This window comes from Excalfactoria chinensis, chromosome 2, assembly GCF_039878825.1.
Source record: "Excalfactoria chinensis isolate bCotChi1 chromosome 2, bCotChi1.hap2, whole genome shotgun sequence".
Classification (NCBI taxonomy): Eukaryota; Metazoa; Chordata; class Aves; order Galliformes; family Phasianidae; genus Excalfactoria; species Excalfactoria chinensis.
In genome coordinates, this window is record NC_092826.1 from 68,666,370 (window position 1) to 68,685,394 (window position 19,025).

Consider the following 19,025-nt stretch of genomic DNA (forward strand, 5'->3'; position numbering starts at 1 on the left):
GTGAAACCAACACGAAAGGTACTATATGAACTCATAATCATTAAGCAGGATTAATACCACAACACCTTTTAAAAGTCAGGTACTATAACCTTCTGTCACTTGGCATATGTCATTCAAATTAACCCAGTTTTATCTTTTTGTTTTGTTTCTGGTCTGTTGTCTCTTGAGAGATGACTCCTTGTTGAATCACAGTGTAAATGATTTACTGTACCTCATTTACTTACCCTAAGGCAGAGTCAAATGTGCCTACAAAATTCCTGTTATCTAACTGTTATTGACTCTTATCTAACCTCTTCCCAGTGGTCTTGAATAATGGAGAATTCATATTCTTTGCAGACATGGCTATATTTTCTGTTCTATTCTGTTTTGTATTCTACATCCTATTTCATAAACTGAATTGTGCTTGCTGCAGAGTAAATATATTTCTTGTGCTCCTAATGAGGTCTGTTGAGTAGCCACAAATACTAAGTGGACAACTTGTATGATACAACTGTATTTCTTTCTCCATCCTGCTGCAATTGAGAGTAACTGGAATTATTCAGCAAATAAATGAAACACTCTGAGATCCTTTCTCCTAAACTGAGGACTATTTTCAATGTTTTAAAACTTCTGTTGAAATAGTAAAATATACTTTTTCAGATTCTGAAGACATCTCTGTGAATACTGTTTGCCAAAACTGAAGAGGTCTGTTTATTCCTTGTTGGAACAAGTGATAGCATTTATTGTGGTTTGTTGTTTTTTTTTTTGGTCACACCTTTGAGTAATACAGTGTTCTCAAATCACCTTAAGTTACAATTGACATTCGTCAGTGAAGAATATATCTGGACCTTACATGCTTTACTTGTTCATTAGGAGTGTACATCCAAACAGGCTGAATAGTGGAGCTTATAACTTATTCCTGATGGCCTTAGACACACTGATAGCTCTGGTTGCTCTGGTGCTCATGGTGAATGATCACTGACTTCTTCCTGTTAGTTATATACCAGTAGCCTATTGCCAGGTACTGCTGCTCAGCTGTAAGCCCTACCTTCCCTCACCCAGGGAAGCTTTCCAGTCGTGTTTCCTCCATAAACACTTATAAAATCATCACAGTCTTGTTTCTAGCTCCTTTCAAATACAAAAAGGACTGTAAATCAGTATTATAAGGCCAAAATGTTTAGAAAGTGGTAAGATAGCAGATGAGAAGGGGAAAGAGATCACATAATTTTACTGATTAGTTTGTGGGTGATCCTAGAAAGATTTTCAGGCTTTGGGTAGCATTTTAAGAAAAATATTTAAAACATTCTTATTTGTAATATGATACTATGTGTTGCAGAAAATGCTGATGAGTTAATTCTAGAGAATATTCTCCTTCTCTTCTAGCCATTTTTAAACCTCAATAAATATTTTATGTATCATATAAATTAGTATGTAACACTTTTCATATTACTTTGAAACTAATGTGCTTTTTTCAGTTGCATTTATTTCCTTTCAGTTTAAATTAAGCTTTTCTATTGGTAGTGTATAAAACCCTAAATTAAGAGAGCTGTATTGGAAATATTATGTTATCTTTAATTTAAAAGGCTAAGAAAAATTATATCTCCAAATTGACATCTTATATCTTTCAGAGAAACTAAACTTCACAGAGTAAAAGTAAAGATCCAGGTAACAGTATTGAAAATTTGCTGAATTTAATGACATGGAATTTAGGCACCAAGAAATCAGAAAAAAGACAACTGTGCTTTAATTCTTCAGAAATCAGTGATCATGAAGAAAAATACTAAAGTGTAGTCCTTTTAATTAGTATTTTTAATTCGTACAGCTGGGTATGCATGTGTGTAAGTGTGCATTACAATATCACTCAGTTATATTCTACTAGTCACGCAATTATGGCTGCAAGTAAAATTTAAACATTGATAAATGGAGTATTGGCCAAAGAGAAATCGAATGCTTAATAAGCAAGAAATCAGTGAAATACAGAATCTTATTTAATAATATTTTTTTTTTTTTTTTTTTTTTCCTCTGCAAATCTAATTCTGAACAAATAAAACAGCCCAAGTTTCTCAACATTATCTCTTGCTTCTGAAATTAATATTCTTGATTACAGGAGGAAAAGAAGCTGAGTGAATGGTTCAGAGAAAAAATCAGAAAGAGTTTGAAAGAAGGTGTACATCACATGAACTGCCTTGTAAAATCTTCATTAAAAGCTTATTTAAATTATCAGTTGGTCTAGAACTTTATCTATGTATTAGTTTCAGAAAATATTTTTCATGCTCTTTACATAACAGCCACATTATTAAGAGACACACAATGTTCCTATATACTTTCTGAAGTGGGTAGGCTAAGAGACATGCATAAAAATTGTGAGATAAGTCTTGCTTTCAGGGAATGGTAATTTTTCCATTAAAAATATCATCAGTATGGTTAAAGGTGCATCAAATATTCATAAAGGGTAGATTTTACTCCTGTAGAGAAAGTCAGTGTTAGAATCAACTTGCTACTGAAAGCCTGTTTAATTCCAGAGCTTTGACAAGAATTTCTGGAAGACTGTTGAAATTAATCAACTCAATCTATTATTCTCTTTATAAAAAAGAGGTTTTCTTCTCTCATTTCCAATCCAAGATTTTTTCAAATACTATTTTATCTTTCTTGCTTGCTAGTCTCCCCAGTGTATTCATCTATAAATCCTAACAGTATTTCTTTTATTCCTGCAGGTTAGCAGTTGCTTTGGCTTGCATGCTTCTCTCCTTACCCCTGCCCCAAAGTCATGTCACTGTTTCAGTTCTGAGACAAAGAAAGTGAGAAGCATATCTAAATACATGAGTGTCAAGGGAGTGATTTACCTAGCAACAGTAACCATGAGAAAGTTTTCCAGAAATGTCTCCCTGTGCATGTGATGGCACCTTAATAGCTTGGGTTTCAGAGGATTGACGAAATGGCTGGGAGGATTATAGCCAAGCAAATCACCAAACAACATGCAGTGCACATACATTCTGGGAAATATAATGCCATCAGTGCACAAGGGAATTTATGCACATCTTTTCCATTAATACTGTAAAGATTTTTGCTCATAAATCCATAGTTAGAAAAACATTATTTTACCCTGTGCTGCATTACTTAAAACAAATATGAGAACAGAGGAAACATGTTAGGATAAATGTTTGTGAGTTGTAATAACCATCATTTTTTAAAAGCAAAGCTCCACATACAGAATTATTTGAAGTGTTACAACAGCCCTGAGACCAAGGAGACACAATAAGCTGAGACAGCACTGTGATATATAGCTATCTACTGCTATATCAGTAATGGATAATGTGGGCAAATGACACAGGGGATCAATTCCCGGTGTACAAAGACTGCTTGTAAAAGTAATGCTTCCTCTTTTATGATGTTGGCCCATGACATCAGAGGTGGATGTTTGTGGTTTGGCATTAGAGGTTGTACTTTTCCTTAATATTCTGTTAAATTTTGTTGCTGTGTGACAGATGGCAGCAGAGGGTCAGTCTGGCAAATGGTGCCTGACACAGAAGCGAGGATGTAGCACTCAGAGATAACAGAAAGAGAAAATTCATAATGACCATCCATTGAATTTCTCCATGCTGAAAAACAAATGGCACCCATTGACATTTGCTGATGCTTGCTGAACATTTATGGAAACCAAACAGTGGATGTGAGCATAGTGAGGTAGTGAGTGGTGAGTTTCAGCGGTGGTAACAGCAATAGTAAGTCACCTCGCTGATGCAGATGTCTACAAACATACATACAGACTCTTGCTCATTGCCAGTGAAAACCTATTTGTAGCTGAGAATTTTATCTATCAAATAGTGTTATTGTGCTCTTTGTACCTGTTGTAATTTCAGTGAAAATAAATAGGAAGCATTACTTCCAGTGACACCTATGTTCAAAATTAATAGCTTTGTCTTAGGCAGCTATATGTGATAGAGCCAAATGTAAGGAAACTGTGTTCATGTGAATTAAGGATAATAACAAGATGAGCTTGGGTTAAAATAATGTAAATCCAGAATAGTCCAACTGAGGCATAATTAAAATCACTGTACATTGACACTATGTTCTAAAGTAGATTCTTCAGATGAAATAATGATTCTTCAAAATACCATACTTTTTCTATTCCACTACATCCTCCCAAGTGTCACAGAAATTTGGCCCTTACTGACATAAACTTAGAGTGTTTCATGACCATACTGAACTGAGTCACATAATTTTGAGGCAGATACCTTATAGTAAACCCACTGAAGACTTGAAAGGTTAAACTCGGAAAAGTCAGCTTTTATTACAGAAGATGAATTAACTTTTTATGTAGAGAAAGCTGAGATCAGTATGGAAGTATGGAAGAGTTTGTAGCTAACCCTGCCCATCATGTCTTCGCTTCCTGATGTGGGTTTAGTTATCTTAGTCATTCTCCATGTTTTAGTAAACTCACCATGTTCCAGCTTGGTCATTATTAATTTTCTGTTTCTCTTATCTCTGAGGGCTAGTAGGCTATTTGCTGTTTCTGCAGGGTAGATCCTTGTCTTCATTCCTTCCTTCACACTTCAAACACTGCATATGTTTTTTCTCAGTGAACAAAAGCGAATTCGCCCCTTCCTTTTCTTCAGGATGTTCCCTCCAACCCAGTCTTCCATCAGCTCACAACTGAGATGAAGCATGGAGCACAAGCATCACACCTGTGATCACAGCAATATTCTCCTTGCCTTTTCTTCCAAAAGACCATTTTTCTCCATGATGATTTCTTCTGTCTTTTCCCCTTCTATAGCTTGGAGGTCTTCATCATGGTTACCAAAAGCATTACTATATTTCTGCTTTTCCCACACTGTATTTTTTCATCTTCAAGTCTACTGCAGAGTTTCACTTTGCCTTCTTCCTAACAATCATTCTGACTATTAGCCTTTCCAAATTTCAGCTCTCCCTGTCAAAAAAAAAAAAAAAAAAAAAAAGATATTGCCAATGCAGTTCCTCTACAACAGGCAGATCTATCAAGTCACCTGTCCTCAGTGATCCCTTCCTTTCCTGCAGATCATCTTCCCATATCAGTAGCCACTTTCTCTTTCATTTCAGATTCTTCCACTGAAGAGACTCATTGAAGATGCAGAGCACTGTTACATTAAAGTGATGATATAAGGGTGAAGAGGGATGATTCTGCACTCATTCAATGATGTTATCAATGATGGGAGAATCTGGCTCTCTTGCAACTTTCAAATGTATTCACTACAAGAGAATCTTGGGGAAAGAGATCAATATCATCTGATAGGATGCACTACCAAACTGTCAAATCCCCATTGAAAAAGAAACATATAACCTAAATTTAATAGAACTCATGAAGTGAATAAAATTTTACATACAGATCCAGTGACATCAGTGGTCTGCTCCATTGTTGCTGAAACAAGAATTTATAATTACAAGTCTTAATACACTTCAGACTTTTCCTTTCCAGAAAGGGGGACATAAAAATTTTATTTCACAAACTGTAGCTAAGGTGCTGTGATTTCTGTTATTTGAACTTCACTACAGCTCTTTCCTTGTCCTCTATTAAATATTTTTCTAATTATATATATATATGTGTTCGCTTCCAGCCACTTGCTGCTTCATTGGTAAGAAGCAGTAAATGGGCAGGAATTAAGTTCATCTTACATTTCAAGAGAGCTATCATTGAATAACCTCAATGTATTCCAGTTTGAGTACTTCCAAGCTGTATTCTTTTATTCCTTTTCTTGCTGTCATAATCTCTTTTAAGATAGGCCCATGTTATCACACTATAGCATGCAAACCACACACATCCTCTCAGTATACCTGAATGTACTTCATCTGAGCTGCTACCAAACTTAAGTACTAGTTTGACATATCTGCACATAACAATTCCTATGCCTCTCTCTGTGATAGTTAAATCCTCACTTCCTTCTGTAACTAAAGAAAATTACAGATAATCTTCTCCGTTGTTCCTTTAAAAGGCAAATGAATCTGTTGACTGGCAGAGATATTTTACCAATGAAGTCCCATTATGTTCTAGAAGACAGAAACAAAAATTTATAAATACATATATATATTTGTTTATTTATTTATTTATAAAAGTACCACGTTTAGGGTTAGTGATTACTGTTTTCCATTCTAATAGAGGACTTTCTTGTTAGTAAATATGGATCTCTTGGAAAAGTACACATTTAATATCCATTGTCCTTACAGTCCTGCAGGCAGACGGAAATGTAGCCACTGTTTCTGTTAGCTCGGTCCTTCCACTGTTTAGATAAAATTATTGTCAGAATAGAGAACTATCTTCTCTGCCTGAGGAAGATTCCCATTTCAAGCTGCTACCAGCACAGAATGTAATGGCCACTGCTGGTGTGTATTTCACTGAATCATGTGTTCATGGACAGGTGCTGAAAGAATGCTTTCATGCAGTTCCAAACCTTAAAAAGTAAATCTAAAGTCAGAATGTTGTGCTTGGCACTTCCACTAATGGTACTCATGTCATCACCTTGATGATCTGCAGTGTTCCACAACAAGAATGTTAAAATCATATTTCAGGGAAGAAAAGCTAAAAAAGTTTTTACATATTCTAGATTCAAACTTAGGCAAAATAATAATTAATTGAACTGTTTATGCTACAGATTTTCAAGTATATATGAAATTCTAGATATTCCTCAGAATGTTCAATGAAATTAATTAAGTCAATTAAATCAGATGGGTGCAATACTAGATAAACATTTAGAAGCAGAATTTACAATAAGATAAAAATAGATTAAAGATTTTGCCAGAACTATAATTGCCAATAAAATAATTTAATAAGGTATGTGAATTTTGCATAAATCCAGAGCATTTTCCCAATTCAGACACTGGACAGCAGTTCAGAGACTTTAAATAGGGATATGTTATATTCTCTGTGGACATTCTTATAATGACATGAAAGTTATTTATAAAAACATATTGCAAAATTATTAGTTAAAAAAAAAAAAAAAGAAGAAGAAAAGAAAAGAAAAATAACTATGGCACTGTGAATCTTCAGGATTTTATTTCTTTCTTCCTTAACAGTATGTACCAGCTATGTCTTTCATTTTACTTCAGAGATGTAGGCTGTTATATTAGATTTTGTGTATCCATCATTCAATTAATAACAAAATTTCCAGTATCCATCAAAAATACAGCCTGTTATAGAAATGTACTGTGGCAGATTTAAACCATATGAAATTCTAAAGTATTTGTAGAGTATACATATTTCATTTCCAATAAAGTGATCTATTTCCAAAGTAGCGGGAGTATACATCCTGTCAATGCTGTACAAGGTACATTTATGAAAATACCTGGGCAAAAAGAAGAGCATACACCCTGACAAATATTTGTTTTACTTATGTAGCTTTTATTTCTCGATTTAATGCATAGCCATATATCTCTTCACGATTGGTTATCTGTTTCATATATACATTTGTGTAATTTAATGCAGTCTAATATTTACTTGTAGCTTTTAATGGCTATACTTTCCAAGAAAAAATCTTTCAGTTCAATGATTAAAATGAGCCCTAGGCTCACATTTATTTTATATTACACCTATTACATAAGCTTATCCTTTGTCAGAATATTACAGATATTCTCCTAGGCTGAGACCTACTGCAGATTCCCAAGTGGGAAACCACAAAGCCTAGTAGAGGGGGTTAAATTCTCTCCCTGAATGCACAGAAAGACAATCATTTGATAAGAAGCAGTTACTGCAATAGCATTCAACTCTGAGTTCGGCATAATTACTTGATGCATTTTGGGAAATCACCCCTCCCATGAGAGTAAATGTGGTAACAGTATTTTACTTATAGCTGTGCTATAAACTAATGTAACAACATAATTCTTTTATAGAAGTATCAGTCCTCTTTATTAGCATAATACAGTTTCTTTGCTAAGCCTTTGTATGTTAGTTATAAAGATGAAGTTTACTGCTATGCAGATTAAAAGAATTTGACCTCATTCTTACATGGACTGAGAAACATAATGATGAGAATTTATCTATCATGGTGCATTCATTCCTCTGTGGAGCTTACAGTTCTCCCACAGACCTATTTATAAGAAATCTTTCATATACTCAGCTTTATTACAGAACATTTGAATACTTTGGATAATTCTATCAGGTATTATTCTGGAAATTCATCTAATGAAAACAATTGTCTGTGGATATAACTTCATGACACTGACAATTACTTAATAGGAACAACTCTTTTGCCTACACGATGTGCCATTTAAATAATTCCACTGAATTATATTACGGATAACTAAGGAGTGGGAAGGGTGCCCTCTGTACTTCCATTTTTGAATTTCTGAATGAGAAATAATAATCTGCAAACTTTCATGAAGTACATTGCAAGCACATGAAGCTGACAGTTACATTTTTTTCTGTCTTTCCTAATGAATTATGAAGTAGTTGATTTTTATTTATTTTTATTTTTGCCAGAATACTTCCTCATTATTTGTTCAACTCAGAAAAACCCTTATCATCCACCCAGTGCCTCCATGTGAAATGTCATCAGTGAAATCATAAAAAAAAAAAAAAGAATATGTGGCACGAAAATTAGAGTTTTACAAATTGTACAAAGTACTAAGTAATTAACTTACTATCCAACTAGCTTAAACACCCTTTCCTTCTACCCCAAAATTAGTAGAAAAAGCACAGTTGTTGTAATAGTATTAGAACTGTCTACACTGTGTCAGTCATAAGATGACTGTTTCAGTGTGAAAAGTTAATAAGCCTGACCAACAGAGTAGCAGAGGGCAGCCCTTGAAGTTGGCACTGAGGTATTAGAACATGACTTGGATATATGCAGTTGAAGCAACAAAATAATCACTTTATCAGCTTATCTTTGACAGTCAGAATGGCTGCAAAAGGTTGCTCCATGTCAGCATTTCAGGCATTGCAGCTACTTCAGCTGATAATAAAAAAGGTTTATCTCCAAAACATTCCCAATTCTTTACAGTTTATTGTAATATTCAGAAAACTGATGCACATATACATATTATATGTATATATATGCATATGTATATATATATATGTTTAAAATCAGTCCCAGACTGTAAAATAGAAACCTCACAAAAATAAATAAACAATGTTTTGGCAGAAGAGCAAGAAATAAATGCTTCTTGCTTGCATGCCTCAAGAAAGAGAGTTCTGGTCACATACATCTAGCTGCTGACAGATGTATAAGAAAACACAAAGGACTGCTTCTTTGAAGTGTCATTTTCTAGAACGTTTGGGAGAAAAAGCAAAAAACAAGGTAGAAATATTTGAAACTTCAGCTGGTGCTCAGTGCCTAGAAGGCTAATGGCTTGTGTGGTCAGAAGGATAAAAACTGGTAGATACATCCTTTGAATTCATTATATATGTGGTATTAAAGCACAGATATGTCAGCTGTAAATTCTTGTGTATGTTGACATTCTGGTAACTGTCACCTGCAGAGATTACTGTCAAAACCTGTAAAACTACTTGACAATTAAAGGCAAATAAAAAAATAGAATTTACTCATACTTTCTGTTAAAATAATCATCATACTGTAATTTCTCAGTTAAAGAAGAACATCTTGAAGCATTTAATCACCTATAATTTCTTGTGCTTATGATCATTTATCAAGTGAGCTACAAATTTCAGGTGCTTTGCATTCATATGGAGACCTTTAAATTATGCCATTAAGACACTACGCCTTTGTAGCAAGTTAATCAGCATACTAAGAAGATTCTCTGCCACTTTGTACAGGAAGCTTACAGATGCTGACAGCTGCTTCTGTGTCTTCAGGGCAGTGCTGGAATAAGAGGACAATATAGAGACTTAGCCTTTGAATGGCAATGTTCCTCATACAGTTTTACTGATGAGGATTGTGATAGAAAAAAAAAAAAACAAAAACAAAAACATCACCTTAATATCTGTAAAGAGAACTAAACCATGGTATCTTTCATGAGGAATAACATATTGTCACTTTGATCAAGGTATGTCATGGTTAGCTGTGTTCACGTTAAGAGGTGGGAGGCACACATACTGTCTGTAGCTCATAATTTTATTTATCTCTTCAAAGAACAGATAGAAATTCAATTTCATTTGTATAATCTGTAAACATAGTTTTGATTTAGTGAGATTCCTGTCACTGGTGAAAGAAATAAGTAACACATTAACTTTATCCTGCTGGTATTGCCAATAGAAAAAGCTTCAAGACATCCCTTCTTTGGACTGTGGTACACCCAGAGAAGCACAAACATGAGCTACTGCTTGATAAATCTTTGATGAAAAACTTTGATGTCTTTGTCTTCTGTTGTTCCAGTGAAATTTACAGGAAGAAGTGGGAGACCAAGTTCATAAACAAAGTCATATACTTTGTTATTGTGAGAAAGAAAAGGATCAACTGTTTATGTGGATTACAAGATGAATGTGTGATTCTTTTATCTGACATACCAAATTTGGTATTACTTTATCATATTATGATCATTTTCAGAGGTAAGGATGAGTAGTCTATGTATATGCTACAAACCCTTCTGAAGGCAAAGTTAGGAATTAGCAGGATTTAGTTGTTCTAGAAGGGAAAGCAAGCCAGGAACTGAGTGACAGCAAAACAGGATGTGCAGACATAGGCTCATGAGACACATGAAATGATCAGGTTCGTCTTACAGTCATGATCACAAGTTTAGCCTATAGCCACAGGGCAGGTCAAAGTTCAATCTGGAAAGTCTGGTTCACAGGTCAGGACCAGTAAGACATGGTTGACCACAGGCAGAGCTGCCACATAGCTCTGGCAAAGACAAAGCTAAGTATGCCCTCATGTAGAGGAGCAAGTTGCCAAAAATATTTCTCATGGTCCTTTCACTCTGAGCTTGCAGTATTCTGACTGTGGTTCTCACAGTTGCATCAGATTAGGGATGGCCTTGAGCAAAGGCAGCTAAGTCTCAGAGGGGAAAAAACCTATGTATTTAATAGATAATTAGGAATGTTAATTTTTGCAACAGTGTGCTATACCTGGTGTGAACAGTTACTATTGGCTTTCACAAATTGAATAAATTAATAACAACTCTACTGCATTCATTTGAAGACCTCAAAGCAATTTAGAACAATTAACGAATTAAGCCTCTTACCATCCCTTTGATGTAGAGAATTAATTTTATCTCCAGCATGCAGATGCAGAAGTTGGACACTGCAAAAGAAATCCTGAACTCAACAGCAGTTTGACCTCACTCACTGAAGCCAGGATTTCATACACAGAAGTCAATTGAGTTTCCGGGTATCACAAAAGCAGATTCAAGTCTCTTTTTATTGTATGGATGGAGTTCTCAGTAGAATAATAGGCTTGCATTACAATTTTATTTTATTTTACTTTATTTTTGGGGTGGGTGGGTTGGTGTGTTTGTGTGTGTGAGTGTAGCTAAATATTTAGCAAAAAAAAAAAAAAAGAAAAATTACAACCTCTTCACCTGATGCTTATGCTTACTATATAGTTCTAAAACTGTCCATGCTTCTGAAATGCATATTTTATAAAACAACATCCTTTTCACCTTCACTTTACTGTAACAAATTATCAGAGTGTAGTATGTACTGAGTGCATGTATAACAATGATTTCATAATTTCCGCATATAAGTCCTGAATAACTTCCTCATAATTTATTTCCTTCCATTTTTATTTTGCTGTTAGTAAAGAAGAAATCCAATATATTATTCTTGTTTTATAAGATTCAACTATTTATAAAACCTTTATATTTTTTTCCATACATATGTTCAACTTCATAGCTCATTCCAGTATTACTCTTCTCCCTTTTTATTTTGAAATACAGATTTCTCCACCAGTTACATATGTGTGAAAGCCAGTTTGAAAGTTCCAGAAAGAGTAGATTGTGGACGGCTTTCATCCCAAGTGAAAATTTGTGAGGATACAAAACTGATTTGTCCTTCTCGCTCTTCGCAGTTGCCTTATATTTATTTATATGTCCACACAGGAAGATGCAAACACAGATACATGTTAAATGCTGATTTTATGTGTAGGAAATGGATCTGCCTTCTGTTTCTTAAAAACATATGAAATGAAATGATCACTCACAAACTTTATTTTACACAGCTAAAATTTTAGTTTTAGGATAATCTTAATAATAAGTATTTTTGTGTGTTTGTGATCAAACTAGTTGTAATTTAATTACACATTCTGAGTCATTTTCTCCAAAAGCTTAAAAGCTTTTGACAATACTTTTCCGATATTTTTTCCTCAATAGCTTTAATCCTGATCGTATTTTCTAATTACTCAGTTCTTCCCAAAATTTCTCTAGAAATTGTCTCATGTATATTTCCATTCCCTTCACTTCAAATGTTGAATTCTCAAAATAAACTGAACAGGAATTCCATATAATTCTCACATTTTGTAAATGGTCTGTGTTTACAAAGTAGGAAATTCTTTCAGCCTTCTTCCTTCTTTTTTAGCATTCTTTTGTGGTGCTGTAATTATAAATTGATGCACTACAACATAATATCAAGGTTTGTGAACACAGGCACCAAAATTATTAAACTACCCAGACATAATGGTTTACTTTAAGTACTTTACAGCTTCAGGAATATGCATAGCCACAGTGGGTAGAAACTGGCCCTGCTCTGAAATGATCTGGGAAAAAAAAAAAACAAAATACCACTTTCAATGCTTTAAATAATGTATATTTATTTATGTATTTATTTGTGTGTAGATGGCATAGAATATTTTTCTGTTGTTTAAGACGAAACAGTTTCCTGTTTCTGTAAAATCTGTTGTTCTGTCATTTTCAAAAGCAATTAAAGCAAAATTTTACGTGAAAATGAAGCATCTATAGAGCGTGAGAAACAAACCCAAAATATATAAACATATCTGGTAAATGCTGAGCTGTAGGTGAGAAACAGTTGAGTGCAAGCACTGGGATATAGATTAAACAAGATAAGAAACACTGACAATAAAGAAATTAATATTAAATTAGACTTTTATTTGGCTGCAGATATCCACATAGATTAAAACTGGTTTTCTGCCTCATATGAAACTTACTGTACTATGTTCTTGATTATTCTTTTCGCCATGTAACAATAATTCAGCATTTCTCCATGGTGTTCACCTCCAACCTCCTCACCAAAATAAAATGAAAGAATTGGATCTCATTATCATTAATGGACTGAAGAAAGTTATAAAGCAAAAAAGATAACAGAAAGCCAACAGTGTACACTGCAAATTAGAGTCACCTTGCAAGGAGGTCAAGACACAGCAGCACTTTAATCAAATTCTGCACTGTTTGTATTTGTAATATTGACAAATTCTAATTATAATGAAATACTATTTGTTCCCTGCTGTTAAATGTATCTGATGTAATGACTACTGTGATTTTAGCCAACTGAGCTTATAATTCACATTCTTGTCTGAAGTCAAAATGTTAAAAGTGAAAGCAATAAAAGGGAACTAGCAAAAAAAGTAACCTTAGGTGCAAGAAAATCACAAAATCACAGAATGACCTGGGTTGGAAGGGATCTGAAGGATCATGAAGTTCCAACCCCCTGCCTGGCAGGGCCACCAAACTTCCAGATTTACTAGATCAGGTTGCCCAGGGCCCAATCCAACCTGGCCTTGAACACCTCCAAGGACGGGGCATCCACAGCCTCCCTGGGCAGCCTGTTCCAGTACCTCATCACTCTGCTAAAAAAGAAAATAACTTCAAAATATTTTTCTCCATCTCCACCAGAACCTGTCAGTTCAGCATTGTTTGGTTACCCAGAGGCTTTTAAAACTAGGGTGCGAAATAAAAATGGTACATTTCTGATCACATTACTAACTCTTGTCAAGGATTATTATTTATTAATATTAATATAATTAATATTCACAGTGTTTTGCTTATGTAGTCACTGGAAATTTACTTGGGTCATTGCAAAAATGTTTATCTTGTCAATTTCTTTTTCCCATGGAAACTATTATGGTTACTTGAATTGGAAGGATCATTTTAACAGTCTATTAGTTGTATTAGTTATCACTACGATACTCCAGAAGTAATGTTGCAAAATTCAGACAGTAACATAATTCACTGTGTGTTTTAAAAAGTTTAAATAATAAAAAGGAACATTTTAATACTGTTGTTGATACAAAAGAGTAAAACCTTTTCTGAACATCCATAAATATACATTGCTACACAAACAAATATGATCTTATGATTGACTTTCAACATGAATTTTTCCATCTTTTTCATGCACTTTGTCAAGTAATGTCTCTTAGGTCTTTTTTTTCTACTTTAGCAGTTGTTACCCAAATCATAAAAACCCAGTAAAATAAGGAATTTTGTAACATTACAGAGTCAGTTTCTACTCATTCAGAGCTTCAGCAACCTCCTGAAACAGAAAGACTATTTCTTGTATAATAACAAAAACATTTTTGGGGAAACCACAGATTGAGATACCAGGAAATGACATCTTCTAGTCTAATCCTCCATTGTCTTCTTAGGGAATTGGAAATTTTTTTCACATTATGTTACTCTCTTATTTAGAATAAGAACATCCGATTTTTTTCATTATCTCTGAAATTCAGCTCAAAAATGAAATTTAATGTGTTTTGTTCAATCAATGATAAGAATAATCATCAAATATCTTGTATCCTGATTGGGTTTTTGTGAAGTCAGCGACAGCTTGACATGCACAGGGCCAAGATTCTTAGCCAAATACAGGTGAAATAAACTAGAAACGTTAAGCTTTAAAAGTGATTTTCTATTATCCAACCTTTAAATTAAAAATTATTACAAAATGTTTAGAATTTATTGTTACTTTAGGATAATATGAATATTTTCAGATAAGAAAAATGAAATTTGCAAAACAGGTAAAACAGATTACAGCCAATTTATGTTCAGGTATTCCTGTGTCAGATACTACAAATTCCCACTGAGTAGTTCTCAAGATCAAAAAATGACAACAATAGCTCAAACTATGAATTCATGTAAACATTTTTCTCTCTTTCCAGGGCTTGAGAAATCTCAAAAGAATGAATAAAACTTACCATGATGTTTTCAAACATGTTTTCAACAGTTTACTTGCTTTTTCTTGATTTTCCAGTTAAAGAAGAGGGGTGTACCTTAGTGAGAAAACCAGTTATTCACAAAAACATTCTTGGTTTGAGAAGTAATTGAATCTTTTTGTTTGTTTGCGTGTTTCATATATGAACTTGCTCTGCTTAAATTAGTTTAGAGAAAGAAATCTTAATCACTGCACTACGAGCTACCTGACCACTACTAATTATTATTTCTCCCAAAGTTCTACCTCAGGTAGCTATTTTAAAACAATAGAAAAGAAGAAGAAAAATGAAAGTAGTCGTTTGTTTTATGGTAATAACAAAGGACCAAGGAGGAATTACTTCCTTCTGAAAGTCAGCAAGGAGTTTTATGATAATGAACAGTCATTGTCCTAAAGGAATCTCATGTTCCCTCTGCTTCATTATGGCATATCAAATGAGTTTTCTAGTTTCTTCTAGCTTAACTTTTTGCTACAGTTATAGAGTCTGAATGTATATTTCTAAGAAAAATAAAACCAGATAAGCAGCATGCTGCCAAACCATAGTAAATGATAAAAAACTATAAATGGGAATTAATTAAAAAGTGTGTTCAAATTATAATTTCAGCTGTGTTTGAGTTTAAATTTGCGTTGGCAAACTGACTGAAGACAAAGGGGTTTGCATTATCTCTGCTTAGGACAGAGACCATCTGAGGAAAGAAAAATCATTAGACAATAAATCATTAGAAAGCATAAATAAACTTAAATAGTCTAAATAATTCATTATAAATTCCATTGGGAATGGTGACAATGGGCTGACAGTTGGACTAGGTGATCTTCGAGGTCTTTTTCAACTCTGCTGATTTCTATGATTTCTATTAATAAAATGAAAAAATATAAATAAAATGATTACTAACTTCAATGAAAGAGGCACAAAAAAGAAATCATCAGGAACAGAAAAATAAAAATTCTGAAGCAAGAGATAGAACAAACAAACAAACAAAACAAAGCAGAATTTTATAAGAATTTTAAAACATAAAGAAAAATGATGGCACCGTGATTAATAATAGAATCATTGCTGTTTTTGTGGAAGGATAAAAACAAACCTGGAGTTCTGAGATGTGAGAAAGCACAGCAAAGGAAAAAACATTCACCATATGAAACCAAACCAGCTAACCAACCAAAGCACTGCACATGATCCACAGCTGTAATTTCAGTTCTAATTTTATTTTATAAATATTATACCACTAATACTGAAAATATCTCTCTGTAATAGGATGTTGATCTCAAGCCCATATGTACAGTCTCTGGCTGTCACCACAGTTAGCACAAGGGCAAGTTTTCTCATGCAGTTTGTGAAAGTATTACTTGAAATATATGCTTACTAATAGAAAGAAATTGCACTCAAAAACACAGATTTATGACACTAGTCTCACTGTTCTTATAGTCACATATAAAGTTGCAACAGAAATAGTGAGTTAAATTGTCCTTTGAAGATTGTTACCATTTTGATTCCTTTTGCTATTATGATGTCTAAATTTAGAGAGATGAATTAAACTGCTGTGAAGTTCAATGGATTTATTTGCACAGCTGAATAAAAGTAAGTTTTACCATTGCATTTGCCTAATATCTACCAAAAAAATGTTTCAGATGATCATGTTAACAAAAAAGCTTTCATTTTATTTCTCTTCTCTCTCTTTTGACTCTGAAGGAGCAATGTACTCATTCACGATGCCTTAAAGGTTTTAAATTAAGGAATGAAATATGCTGGTATGTAGTTCAGGGAGGTCCACACTTGATATAGCAGCAGGGCTTGTATTCTTCATAAGGTTGCTATATGGACATAAAAGAATGGGTTTGCTTCTATCTATCTTGTTCGTACCATATAAGCATAATCTAAAGCCTTGGATGCATGAAGTCATCAAACTGAAAAGAATCTGCAGGAGTAGTGAGAACTCAACTGCTCAGAGAAACTATGGTAAAAGCAGCTGAATTTTGTATGGAAGTCAATGTATGGAATATTTTGTTATGATCTGGACTCAAGTGTAAGATGATTTATTTTATTTTATTTTATTATTATTTTTTTTTTAATAGTGCCTTTGCTCTTTAACCTGGACAAGCATGGAAAAAAACAAAGATAGTAACAACACTGAGAGACATCTATTCATAAAGGAGGTGTAGAACAAGCTGACTTTATATTTTCTCTCTGGGTCATCACCCTGAAATTCTCTAGTGATCTGTAAAACAACATTTCCACAGCAAACTTGTACTTTATGACCCACAACAAATGAATTATTGTGAAATAAAAACAGGCAAATTTCAGAGTCATGGAAGAGTAGCTAAATAAGAATTTTGAAGACTGAAAACAATAATGATCTTGAACCCATTATTATTATTCTGAAAAAAAAGATATATTTTAAATATTTTTCATGTTATGACTTGATGTTTGAGACAACTGACATGATTTCTGGATGTGTGGCACCAGTACTGCTATCTTATACAACATATGTCATTGTCTTTCTAACCAGGCAGATCGCTAGGTAAAGACACTTCTCTTATTTTTTAGTGTATATATCTTATGAATATCTAATTTCTTGTCTCCACTAAGAATTTGCATGATAGTCAAGAGAATCCTGTTCTAGATTTCTTCTTCAGTGTCTAATATTGATAAAATATTTAAGTGACCCTCATAGTTTCACCTTAATTTGGAATACTATATATATGGTTCATGCATCTCTATTTTATATTGATGTTTAAACAGCCCATTAAATGGGCAGAATCAGTGAAAAGCTAAATAAAAGAAGACAAGGAATGAAATTTGTTCTAGCCATTGTAAGTGGCCAGCTGGACACAGAAGAGTGGGAAATGGCTCATTCAATGAGTGCCTTGTTCAAACCATTTCTATCATGTTGAAGCTGTGCTTTGGTCATTATTTTCTATTAACACTCTCAAAATTTGCTTTAAACCTTCACTGTAGCATACTTTAAAGTGTTTCAAAATCACAGAATCACAGAATCACAGAACTGTAGGGGTTGGAAGGGACCTCTAAAGATTAAGTCCAACCCCCCTGCCAAAGCAGGCTCCCTACAACATGTCACACAGGTAGGTGTCCAGGCAGGTCTTGAATATCTCTAGAGAAGGAGACTCTACCACCTCCCTGGGCAGCCTGTTCCAGTGCTCCGTCACCCTCACCATAAAGAAGTTCTTGTGCACATTTGTGCGGAACTTCCTATGCTGAATTTTCAGACCATTTCCCCTAGTCCTGTCCCCACGCACTACTGAAAACAGACCAGCCTTGCCACTATGGCTCCCACACCTCAGGTATTTATAAACCTGGATCAAGTCCCCTCTCAGCCTTCTTTTTTCAAGGCTAAACAGACCCAGTTCCCTAAGTCTCTCCTCATAGGGGAGATGCTCCAGGCCCTTCACCATCTTTGTGGCCCTCCGCTGGACTCTTTCCAAGAGATCCCTGTCTTTTTTGTACTGGGAAGCCCAGAACTGGACACAGTATTCCAGATGAGGCCTCACCAGGGCAGAGTAGAGGGGGAGGATCACCTCCCTTGACCTGCTGGACATGCTCTTTTTAATGCACCCCAGAATGCCATTGGCCTTTTTGGCTACAAGGGCACACTGCTGGCTCATGGCCAACCTGTCGTCCACCAGGACACCCAGGTCCATCTCAGCAGATCTCCTCTCCAGCAGGTCTTCCCCCAACCTGTACTGGTGCATGCAATTATTTCTTCCTAGGTGAGAGACTCTATACTTGCTTTTGTTAAACCTCATCCGGTTTCTTACTGGCCAGCTCTCCAGCCTGTCCAGGTCTCGCTGAATGGCAGCACAGCCTTCAGGCATGTCAGCCAATCCTCCCAGCTTCGTGTCATCAGCAAACTTGCTGAGGGTGGTCACTATCCCCTCATCAAGGTCGTTGATGAAGATGTTGAAAAAGACCGGACCTAGTACAGACCCCTGGGGGGCGCCGCTAGTTACAGGCCTCCAGCCAGACACTGCACTACCAACGACAACCCTCTGCACTCTGCCAGTCAGCCAATTCTTGATC